Raw genomic sequence first — 13605 nt, 5'->3', positions numbered from 1 at the left:
AACAACCACCTCTGGCCGTGATAACGACTTTGATACGCCTGGGCGTTGAGTCAAACAGAGCTTAGATGGCATGTACAGGTACACCTACCCATGCAACTTCAACTCGAGACCACAGTTTATCAAGAGTAGTGACTGGCGTATTGTGACGAGCCAGTTGCTCCGCCACCATTGACCAGACGTTTTCAATTGGTGAGAGCTCTGGAGAATGTACTGGTCAGGGCAGCAGTCGAACATTTTCTGTATCCAGAAAGGCCCGTACCGTACCTGCAACATGCTGTCGTACATTATCCTGCTGAAAAGTAGCATTTCGCAAGGATCGAATGAAGGGTAGAGCCACGGGTCGTAACACATCTGAAATACGACGTCCACTCTTCAAAGTACCGTCAATGCAAAGAAAAAGTGACCAAGAGTAGTAACCAATGGCCCCCATACCATCGCGCCGGGTGATACGCCAGTATGGCGACGACGAATACACACTTCCAATGTGCGTGCACCGCGATGTCGCCAAACACAGATGCGACCATCACGATGCTGTAAACAGAACTTGGATTCATCCGGAAAAACGATGCTTTGTCTTTCGTGCACCCAGGTTCGTCGTAGAGTACACCATCGCAGGCGCTCCTGTCTGTGATGCAGCGTCAAGGGTAACCGCAGCCACGGTCTCCGAGCTGATAGTCCGTGCTGCAGCAAACGTCGTCGAACTGTTCGTGCAGATGGTTGTTGTCTTGCAAACGTCTCCATCTGTTGACTTAGGGATCGAGAAGTGGCTGCACGATCCGTTACAGCCATGCGGATAAGATGCCTGTCATCTTGGCTGCTAGTGATACCAGGCCGTTGGGATCCAGCACGGCGTTCCGTATTACCCTCCTGAACCCACCGATTCCATATTCTGCTAACAGTTTTGGATCACGACCAACGGAGGAGGAATGTCGCGATACAATAAACCCCAATCCCGATATGCTACAGTCCGACCTTTATCAAAGTCGGAAACGTGATGGTACGCATTTCTCCTCCTTGCACGAGGCATCACAACAACGTTTCACCAGGCAACGCCGGTCAACTGCTGTTTGTGTATGAGAAATCGGTTGGAAACTTTCCTCATGTCAGCACGTTGTAGGTGTCGCCACCGGTGCCAACCTTGTGTGAATGCTCTGAAAAACTAATCATTTTCGTATCACAGCATCTGCCGGCCGCGGTGGTCTCGCGGTTCTAGGCGCGCAGTCCGGAACCGTGCGACTCCTACGGTCGCAGGTTCGAATCCTGCCTCGGGCTGGATGTGTGTGATGTCCTTAGGTTAGTTAGGTTTAAGTAGTTCTAAGTTCTAGGGGACTGATGACCACAGCAGTTGAGTCCCATAGTGCTGAGAGCCATTTGTATCACAGCATCTTCTTTCTGTCGGTTAAATCTCGCGTCTGTAGCACGTCATCTTCGTGGTGTAGCAATTTTAATGGCCAGTAGTATATATATATATATATATATATATATATATATATATATATATATATATATATATATATATACTGAGTCATTGAGTACACTATCGCAGGCACTCCTGTCTGTGATGCAGCGTCAAGGGTAACCGCAGCCATGGTCTCCGAGCTGATAGTCCATGCTGCTGCAAACAATGTCGAACTAAAAAACTAGCTCTGAGCACTATGCGACTTAACTTCTTAGGTCATCAGTCGCCTAGAACTTAGAACTAATTATACCTAACTAGCTTACGGACATCACACACATCCATGCCCGAGGCAGGATTCGAACCTGCGGCCGGAGCGGTCACTTGGCTCCAGACTGTAGCGCCTAGAACCTCACGGCCACTCCGGCCGGCTAATGTCTAACTGTTCGTGCAGATGGTTGTTGCCTTGCCCCATCTGTTGACTTAGGGATCGAGACGTGACTGCACGATCCGTTACAGCCATATATATATATCGGCAGGCCTCACTAAACTTTGAAAAAGATTTCCTCCAAATGTATCACATTTACTTGGATTGGGAAGATGAAGGAGATGGGCGCGGTGACAGTGAGATCATAAGATCAAAAGGTGATGATTTCCCTGCATCGTCGCTTGTGGGAGGTGTCAGTTTTTAGTTAATCTTTTATAGAATACCGGCTATTTAGCACTAAAATACCGGTCTCGGTTTTCACCGGTCGGCTTTTCCCATCCGGACTGTACCCAACACTTCCTATTTCAACTCTCTGAGGTTTAAATCGAACCCCATCCTGCCTACTCCTTACCCCATGCAGCAACACATTGTGTCGACAATCGAAAACAAGATACTGAGTATAACTACTAAAGTATCTGAATAAATGCTTGCAGCAGGTAACTACCAGGAATTATACGAAGAATCCAAACAAAGAAATGAAGGAAGTGTAATGTATGACATTGCGTGGTCACTAAGATGGAGCAGAAAGTTGGGTGACAGGAGGATGAAGAGAATACTGTTGTTACCTTTTCAAATGAATCATCTCATCATTTGCCTGAAGTGATTCAGAAAAACCAGAGAAAACGTAGATTTGAATGACCACACTGGGATCTGACCCTCGCTTCTCTCGGGTTCGAGTCCAGTGCCAAATCAATACACTGCTTCTCTGTATCGTTTTAAATAAACTGCATATTGACAGTTTCTCGAAATGTTGCGTTTTATTAATGACTTCGAAGGGTACTATGGACATTACTATGCAGTATTGGAAGAAATCATTTATTTACGTTTGTCAAAAGAAGTAAGAGTTGCAATCGTACTGGTTTTTTTTACCTAATATTTTCCGTCATTCAGATATTTCCCGAGACTGCTGAAACCTTTCTTTTATTCGACATTTAAAGTGTTGCTTCCGTGTTTCTTTTTTTTCTGTGAATAAAATCGGTGGTAACCAAACTGCTTTTCTAGAAATATGGACATTTATTAGTAATTACATAATGTGTGTGTTTCTTGTCACAAAGACGAATATTTCGTATGATTCTACATCATGTGTATGATATACTGGGAACAACATAAAAATACGGAGCTGTATTGGTTAATAAAACTTTGCAGCAGCACTTATCTTCGTTTCGTCCCGCGCTCGTCCATGAACTGCGTAAATAAAATCCTGCATTATCGGACGTCGGACCTTGTAGCAGCCTTCATGTAACACATCGCTTGGTTATTTGGTTGTTTTTACGATAGTAAATAGGAAAAATCTATGTTTTATAAAAATGATGTGAAGAGTACAGAAGTCACTTGTATGGACCAGACGGAAAGCTCCTTCATTTTCACAAAACCAAGAACGTACTAAAAAGGGAGAATAGCTTACCCTTTCTCATTCTAAAATACGATATCCGTAAGGTCGCCGGAAAAGTTCACTGACTCTCTTTCACAGTAACACACGTAAGCACGACGAAGATAAAGAAGATGGTATTCGATCGTGAGAAAAGCTAAACCTCAGCACGAACCGACTCTGTCTAATAATTAGTGAAGTTGATGATTTTTCCTTCGTGGGCGACTACAGTCACATAGAATTCTTTGAAAGCAATTTCCGCAATTTGACTGTTAATTGTTCATTTATTTTACACAATCATGACTTCGGCTTTGTAGCTATTCTCAAATGAATGTTGAAATGTTAAAATTATGTCTGACTGTGAGATGTAAGAGGCAGGCCAGACATATTTTAACATTTCAACAAGCACTTGAAAATGGCTACAAAGTCGAAACCACGCTTGTGTAAAATAAATCAGAAGTTAACCGCCAAATGCCGGAAATTTCTTTCAAAAACATTAGTGAAGTAGTGCATAAACAAATGACAAATGTTCAAATGTGTGTGAAATATTTGGGGACTTAACTGCTAAGGTCATCAGCCCCTAAGCTTACATACTACTTAACCTAATTATCCTAAGAACAAACACACCCACCCACCCATGCCCGAGGGAGGACTCGAACCTCCGCCGGGACCAGCGGCACAGTCCATGACTGCAGCGCCCTAGACCGCACGGCTAATCACCGAGCGGCAACAAATGACAGTTGAGGTGTACGCAAAGATTCGTTAAGGCAAGAACGTCTGAGTTGCTAATATACGCTCATTGGAAAAAGTTGGGTAACGTATATTAACCGTAAAGGGAACTAAATCAAAAACATATCTTCATTTTTTAACCCTTGGATCCTTTCTTAGAAGACACTGGCAACCTTATCGGAATTCACCTCTGTCCCACACTGAACATCTGTCTGAAGTCCAGCTTCGAAGAACTATGACGAGACATTAGATTCCTAAATTTCCATGTAGTGATTCCTGCAAAGTGTTAATCCTCAAAGATGTTCAAACAGAACATTTGTAAGTAGGCTGTTTAGGTTTTTTTATTGGCCACGTAGCGCTCTGTATGAAAATCACTGGCTGTGCTGTGTGCAGTCTGTGGCTGGTTTGCATTGTTGTTTGCTATTGTAGTGTTGGGCAGCTGGATGTGAACAGCGCGTAGCGTTGCGCAGTAGAGTTGGGCAACATGATTCTTTTTCCCGATTCGATTCCTACGATTCAATCTCACATTGCGAATCGATTCCTATGATTCGTTCACGATTCATTCTAGTCTGCGATTGCACGATTCTCACGGAATTAAAAAAGTTCTACATCTTACTCACAGATGGCAGGACATGTCTGAAATTTTCAATGGGGTCAGAATAGAACTGTGTCATGGTAAGATATGCCAGAAATAGTTTATTTAAGAGTAAACATGCATATAACGTTACAAATGTGATTCTCGATTTATACGTGTAATGCTTTAATTGATGAAAGGTCACGTTTGATTTGATTGCATCTATTGTTTTATTTCAGTGTGCCAGGAAAGAGGAGTCGATTAGTGCGAAAAGTGGTGCAAAATTGCTTCCTTTGTTCACACGCATCCTCCACTTGACTGCCATCTGGCGGTCGTAATCCTTCGGCACGACTCGGCATGATTCGGAAGTTGCCTTCGAAGCATAGCGTACTAGGAATCGATGAATCTTTGGAACTTGGAATCGTCATGACTCGGAAACACGCAATCGTTCTTACGATTCTTTTGAACGACGATTCGTGTGTGTCATGATTCGATTCTTACGATTCTTTATTTAGAGTCGTTCAAATGAACGACTCATTCACGAATCGCCACAACTCTACTGCGCAGTTGGAGGTGAGCCGCCAGCAGTGGTGGATGTGGGGAGAGAGATGGCGGAGTTTTGAGAGCGGATGATCTGGACGTGTATCCATCAGAGACAGTAAATTTGTAAGACTGGATGTTATAACAGAACGTAAAATTATGTATGTCAGTAATTTCTTTACATGTAATGTCTGATGTAAATATAGCCTTTGACTGCGAGTGTAACAACTAAGAGACGGTTATCTTTGGTCATGCGGGAAGGAGGTCGATCTTGGGGGTAGGTGGTTGATGGTCTTGGGATCGGGAGCGTGGTTTGGAGGAGGTGGTGATACAGATGTGGTGTAAAACAATGTCTTAATGCATATTATTGTAGAAGTGTTAAATGTGAATAAATGAATTAAATAGTGATGTGCAAAGCTAATGTAACGTTTGCTCTCTAAAAACCAAAATACCACGTCGCCCTACAAACCAATTAGTCTCATCCAAACACAAAGAAAAGCGCGGGAACATCGTAGTGGAATCACCTCTAGACTTCACGAAGACAACAACGCAGCCATCGATATGAGTTAAGTACCAAACTGTTCGTACTTGTTAACGACCTCGCGCTATAAATTTGAATCTCCTGTAGTGCCTGAAGTCACCATGTGGACGAAGGAGTAGGACAACTTATAGACTGTGGAAATCTTAGGAAGAGGTCCATTAAAATGTCATGAACTGATATATATATTATGACTTTTGAACACTATTAAGCTAAATACATTGTTTGTTCTCTATCAAAATCTTTCATTTGCTAACTATGGCTATCAGTACTTAATGCCTTCAGTAGTTAGAATCTTTTATTTAGCTGGCAGTATTGGCGCTCGCTGTATTGCAGTAGTTCGAGTAACAAAGATTTTTGTGAGGTAGTGATTCATGAAAGGTATAGGTTATTGTTAGTCAGGGCCATTTTTTTGTAGGGATTATTAAAAGTCAGATTGCGTTGCGCTGAAAATATTGTGTCAGTTTAGTGATGATCAGAATAAGTAACGAGAGTAATGTCTGAGTACGTTCAGTTTTGCTCAGCTGTTTGAAAAGCAAATAACGTAAGCGGTTTTCCAGCACAGTAATTCATAAATTTTTCTGAGGGGACGTTGCACGTTTTACAAGTACTCAGACTTTACGCAGTCTCCCTTTCCCCTTATTCCCTTCGCAGCAATTTATCGTTCCGGTTTTCTCCACTGCCAAATTTCCATTTCGCACAAGTGATCATGTATATTAGTTACCTGCAATATTTTCATACTGACCACGGACGAAGACAAATATACTTCAATTATTACCTGCATGTGTGCTTAAAGTGAAGATGAGTTCACGTAGATTTCATGATACAGCCACAATTACTCTCTAGTTATTTTTCCACGCGTTTCGGAGCAACATCTCCATTTTTACGGACTGTATGGATATAATGAGCGTTATATCTGCTTCAGTTTATTACCGAAGAGTAACAGAACGACGCAGTTGTCAGGTTTAAAGAGATAAACTATACATAAGGGAGTATTAATGAGAGAATACTAGAGATATGAGACAACTAAAATCAAGTGACACATTACCTGCATCTTCTTCATTTCTTCTTCTGCACTAGTGAAAAACTTCTAAATTTGCAATTCCATTTTGAAACTGTTTATCGTGTTTATGACGGTGGTACACTGCGCATATTTAACCTATGTTACAGTGATGTGATGTGGTACTGGATTTAATATTATTATTATTTACTTAATTGGTGAAAACAAAGAAGAAATTTAATAAAAATGTTGACAATTTTAGTTTGGCATGATTACATATTTAAAATGAAATTTTGACATAGTTATTTACATACAGAATGACTGAATACTCAGTGCAGTTTACTGTTTCTATGGCTAAGTAAGTATGAAATTGCCTAAAAGAACAGTAAGTAGGTCCTGGGGGCTGTGTGGGAGGAAGGCGAGGGTGGGAGAGTGGGAAGAGAGAAGAGAAGTAAAAAGAGATGGGGGGGGGGGGGGGGGAAAGGTGGAATGAGACAGCGTTTATCTTTATGTGGGCCAGGGATAAGGAAAATGAGTTCATTATTTCTTATGAGACTGTTCTATTAAAAGAGAGCCTTTACTAAATACAGAAAGATCTCTGTTTTATTCACTATCTGTCTGTTCATTCAGCAGTGGATTGGAAAATCTTTTGTCTGTGTATTTCACATTCGTCTAGTACACTGAGTTCTGTTCCTGAACGTTCTCTATGACAGATTGTGAGATCTTTGCCGGCCGCTGTGGCCGAGCGGTTCCCGGCACTTCAGTCCGGAACCGCGCTGCTCCTACGGTCGCAGGTTCGATTCCTGCCACGGGCATGGATGTGTGTGATGTCCTTCGGTTAGTTAGGTTTAAATAGTTATAAGTCTAGGGGACTGATGACCTCAGATATTCAGTCTCATAGTGCTTAGCCATTTGAACCATTTTTTGTGAGATCTTTATTACTGCAGTCCTTCTTCCTTTTGAATTGCTTGGCAATTCTATAAGAAGCTCCTCCAGTGAATGATGGTTTTAGTAGCTCATAGTAATAAGTTTTAGTTCAGTAGATGGTTGACCATCACCACCCCTCTCCCCCTCCCCCCCCCCCTCCCCCGATCACCAACTGATAACTCATAGTGATTTTGTAAGAATCGACGTCCACGACTCATTTACTATGATCTTTCTCATTATTCAATCCGTTGCCCAACGATATCTTTCTGCATCTAAGTTCAGCGGGAGAAATCTGTTTCTCTATTGGTGTAGCTGGGGCAGATTATTAGAAACGACCGAAAGGTTGGGTAGCTGGATTCCGCCTCTTGCAGTAGAAATGATGGTGTACGGGGAGTTCAAAAAGTCTCTCCGCAGTGCCGTTTAATTGTTAGACCCGCGTGCTGTATGCCGCATTGAATATACCGAAATGAAACTATGTGAAATACAAGTTATTAATTTATTAAATATTGAAACTCAGTGAAATACAAGTGTTTAATTTATTGAATATGCATTTTTACTTACAAATTTTCACATTAAATGTTAAAAGTGCCCCCCCCCCCCCGCCCCTGTTGTTGAATTCACAATTCAATTCGTCTAATCATACGGCACACGCGGCTAACAATCACATGGCACAGCGGAGAGACTTTTTGAACACCCTGTACAACAACCATTTCCAGTTACAGACCACAATGTTTTACATCACGTAATTTATTTTGGTCTCTCATGACCATCTTCAGAAATGAGCAAAAACAATCTTTCTATCACATCTAACCAACATATGCACTATATTTAAATATATTAGCTCAGTGTGACCGAATAATGTAATAATGTACTCGGGTCTGATAATGGTCATCATAAACTGAAATCACGTCGAGTCAACGTAGTACCACATTTATATATCATACAATGTAGGCTTTCACAGGCGGTGTCTTCTTCAGTTTAAACTTCCGGCCTGAGAAACCATGGTCGACGTATAAAACTGTCGTTTCCTCTCCAAATTTCGAGAAGACGGCTACTAGCGCTATGGCTTCAGGGGCTCTTGCATTTATAGAGTGTACAGACAGCGTCACGATAACCTAAGTCACGAATTGCCGACCGTTTGAGTATCTCTGGATGGCGTCATCACTCTCGATTAAAAGTAATCGATTGCCATTCTGTTGGCGCAAAGTCGACATCTGTATTTTATCTAACTTCAAATCTTCTTCTTTTCTACAAAAATTATTATGGTGTTCATTGTAACCGCAATTGCATTTTCCCTGAGTGTATGTATACAAAACATTTACTGTATATGAATTACTGAAAGAAACTCTAAGCATGACATGCAAATAAACAGATATAAGAACTTATCTCCATTGAAGTTATTCTTTAAAGATCTGTAAGAGTGAGCAGGATCCATCATCTCTTATCCTGAAATTCCTTTACTGCTCTCTCAACTATTAGTGCGCCAAGAAACTTGCTCCAGTGCTCTTCACTGATGAGAGGATTGTTTCGCTCTAATCTTTAATGACGTTTAAAATTTACACAGACGTCTGTGATAATTGCAACCTATTACCTCCAAACCGTTCTGCTGATATGAAAGTAAAAGTCTAACAAATTCAAAAATTTGCTAGTCTGTGACCCCATCTGAGGTGCGAAAGCAATGTTGCCGACCTCTGTAAGCTAAGCTGGCAATGAGATTTCTTACAAAAGTTAATTCTTGTGGTATGAACTTAATTACTTTACGAGATCAACAATGGTTGTAAAGTTGTTGAAACGTACGTTTTATTTTTAATAAGGCTACTCGAATGTTCTTCAGGCCACAACGTCCAGACGGCAAGAGTTCTAATTTCTTAACAAACAAAGAAGTGAACGCAAGTCTTCATTTTGCCTGACAGACGAAGATAGGCGCCTTCAGAGGTAAATAATCCCAAAGACACTGCCTTATTAATTTATATGTGTAACGTCCCACTAGAAAAAATTATAAATTACTATGCTGATCAACCTCTTATGTTATTTGGTTTTCAAACAGCTGAGCAAAACTGAACGTACTCAGACATTTTTTTTTCTTTCAATAATTCTTACAAAAGAATGGCTCGGACTAACAATAACCTATAGCTTTCATGAATCACTTACCTCACAAAAATCTTCGTTACTCGAACTACTGCAATACAGGGAGCGCCAATACTGCCAGCTAAATGAAAGATTCTAACTAGTGAAGTCACTAACTACTGAGAGGCAAAGTTAGCAAATGAAAGATTTTGATAGAGAACAAACAATGTATTTACCTTAATAGTGTTCAAAAGTCATAATATAATCCAGTCTTACAAATTTCCTTTTTCTGACGGACACACGTCCACATCGTCCGCTCTCAAAACTCTGCCATCTCTCCCCCCACATCCATCACTGCTGGCGGCTCACCTCCAACTGTGCAACGCTACGTGCTGTTCACATCCAGCTGCCCAACACTACAATGGCGAATATGCCAACAATGAGTCCGACCAGCCACAGACTGCCCACAGCACAGTCAGTGGTTTTCATACAGAGCGCTACGTGGCATTACCAACATAAAAACCTAAACAGCCTACTTACGTCTGGACATCAGCATCTCTAATGAGAGCATTGTGTGCAAGTCCGCTATCATACACGAAAACCATACTCAAAACAGCACATAAACAAAAAGAGGGGATGTTACAAACTTCAACTAGGAAACCTCTGGCCGAAATAAACGCAGTCATAGAGGAGGGATATGATGAATCACGAATAGCTAGCGGTTAGGACAACAAACTGTATGACAGTGAGAAGACACTATAGCGTTACGTCCCTATGTGCTGTAGATTGCTCCTCTAAGGAAAGGGCCGTTCAAAGCAATGCAACACACTTTTTCTCGGCCAATTTCAGTTTTTAAAAAAGGCGGAATTTGTTGTGCGGCGTTGTGGAATATTCCCGCTTCGACTCCTATAGTTTCATGCAGTTGCGATAAATGGTGACGCTATACGTAGCCTTCAAAACGGCTTCTGTAACGGAGGTGCGTTCCGAGCAGGGAACTGTATTTGAATTTCTTCTAGCAGAAACCAGAGCATCAAAAATATTCATAGACGCTTGCAGAGTGTCTACGGAGACCTGTCAGTGAACTGAAGCTCGGTGAAACGTTGTGCGAAGCGTCTGTCATCATCGAAACAAAGTCACATAAACCTGTCCGATCTTCTGCCGGTCTGGTTGCTTTTTTCCTGCAATGTAGGAACGAGCGGACACTCTCATCGGATATGATCCATGGGTCACAATAAAACAGCTGCCTGCTCAGAGACCTGGCAGTGAACAGAAGCACGGTGAAACGTTGGGCGAAGCGTCTGTCATCATCGAAACAAAGTCGCGCAAACCTGTCAGTTCTTCTGCCGGTCTGGTCGCTTTCTTCCTGCAATTTTGGAACCTGCGGACACTCTCATCCGATATGTTCGACAGGTCACGATAAAACAACTGCCTGCTCAGCTGGACGTCTCTGTTGGTAGTTCTGACACAATCGTCCACCAGTTGGGCTACTCAAGCATGTGTGAACGCTGGGCTCCTCGTCACCTAGCAGAAGTGAGCCGTACACGGCTCGTGTTCATGCCGTTTATTGTTTGTCATCTTCTATTACGGTACTGCCACCTTGTTTTCTTATTCCATTTACTGGCTTCACTAACTTGCTGCCATACTTGTCCGTGAGCGGCAGCGGCAGCGCTTATCGATAAGTGCACTGTCGTAACATCTCTGGAGCCATCGATAGTACACTACTGGCCATTAAAAGAAATGCAGATGATAAGCGGGTATACTAGAACTGTTATGTGATTACATTTTCACACAATTTGGGTGCATAGATCATGAGAAATCAGTACCCAGAATAACCACTTCTGGCCGTAATAACGGCCGTGATACGCCTGGGCATTGAGTCAAACAGTGCTTGGATGGCGTGTACAGGTACAGCTGCCCATGCAGCTTCAACACGATACCACAGTTCATCAAGAGTAGTGACTGGCGTATTATGACGAGCCAGTTGCTCGGCCACCATTGACCAGACGTTTCAATTGGTGAGAGATCTGTAGAATGTGCTGGCCAGGGCAGCAGTCGAACATGTTCTGTATCCAGAAAGGCCCGCCGGCCGGAGTGGCCGTGCGATTCTGGACGCTACAGTCTGGAGCCGAGCGACCTCTACGGTTGCTGGTTCGAATCCTGCCTCGGGCATGGATGTGTGTGATGTCCTTAGGTTAGTTAGGTTTAATTAGTTCTAAGTTCTAGGCGACTGATGACCTCAGAGCCATTTGAACCATTTTGAACCAGAAAGGCCCCTACAGGACCTGCAAATTTCGGTCGCGCATTATCCTGCTCAAATGTAGGATTTCGCAGGGATCGAATGAAGGGTCGTAACAGATGTGAAATGTAACGTCCACTGTCAAAACGTGCCGTAATGCGAACAAGAGGTGACCGAGACGTGTAACCAACGGCACCCCATACCATCACGCCGGGTGATACGCCAGTATGGCGATGAGGAATACACGCTTCCACTGTGCGTTCACCGCGATGTCAGCAAACACGGATGCGACCATCATGATGCTGTAAACAGAACCTTGATTCATCCGAAAAATGACGTTTTGCCATTCGTGCACACAGGTTCCTTCTTCAGTACACCATCAAAGGCATCTGTGATGCAGCGTAATGGGTAACCGCACCCATGGTCTCTGAGCTTATAGTCCATGCTGCTGCAAACGTCGAACTGTTCGTGCAAATGGTTGTTGTCTTGCAAACGTCCCCATCTGTTGACTCAGGGATCGAGACGTGGCTGCACGATCCGTTACAGCCATGCGAATAAGATGTCTGCCATCTCGACTGCTAGTGAAACGAGGCCGTTGGGATCCAGCACGGCGTTCCGTATTACCCTCCTGAACCCACCGATTCCATATTCTGCTAACAGTCATTGGATCTCGACCAACGCGAGCAGCAATGTCGCGATACGATGAACCGCAATCGCGATAGGCTACAATCCCACCTTTATCAAAGTCGGAAACGGGATGGTACGCATTTCTCCTCCTTACACGAGGCATCACAAGAACTTTTCACCAGGCAACGCCGGTCAACTGCTGTCTGGGTATGAGAAATCGGTTGGAAACTTTCCTCATGTCAGAGCGTTGTAGGTGTCGCCACCGGGGCCAACTTTGTGTGAATGCTCTGAAAAGCTAATCATTTGCATATCACAGCATCTTCTTTCTGTCGGTTAAATTTCGCGTCTGTAGCACGTCATCTTCGTGGCGTAGCAATTTTAATGACCTGTAGTGTATTTCCGGGTCGTCGTGTGTCTGGAAATCAGTTGGAGACGGACCAGCAGTGCATTCGGGACGCCGCAGCAGTGAAGTCGGGCACGGAGCACCTGTGAGGCGGCGACAGCCAGTGCCCGCCGGCCGCTGGCGACACTCATGAACTGTCCGTCGGAGGGAGATTGGAGCGGGACGACCGTTGGTTGGTCGTCTCATCGGCCGACGTATATTTGGTCCTTTCACCGTTTCCGGGCCTGGGAGTTATTTGTTCATGAGACCCAGAAAATATTAGATACAGGCTCCCTGGTAGATGTCATTTTCCTTGGCTTCCGGAAGCCGTTCGATACAGTTCCTCACTGTCGCCTGATAAACAAAGTAAGAGCCTGCGGAATATCAGACCAACTGTGTGGCTGGAGTTTTCAGCAAGCAGAACAAACAGAACAAAGGATGTTGTTCTCAATGGAGAGACGTTAAAGTAACCTCTGGCGTGCCACAGGGAACTGTTATGGGACCATTGCTTTACACAATATATATAAATGACCTATTAGACAGTGTCAGAAGTTCCATGCGGCTTTTCGCGGATGATGCTGTAGTATACAGAGAAGGTGCAGCATTAGAAAATTGCAGCGAAATGCAGGAAGATCTGCAGCGGATAGGCACTTGGTGCAGGGAGTGGCAACTGACCCTTAACATAGACAAATGTAATGTACTGCGAATACATAGAAAGAAGGATCCTTTATTG

This window comes from Schistocerca gregaria, chromosome 5 (genome assembly GCF_023897955.1).
Source record: "Schistocerca gregaria isolate iqSchGreg1 chromosome 5, iqSchGreg1.2, whole genome shotgun sequence".
Lineage (NCBI taxonomy): Eukaryota > Metazoa > Arthropoda > Insecta > Orthoptera > Acrididae > Schistocerca > Schistocerca gregaria.
This window is presented reverse-complemented; position numbering follows the sequence as displayed.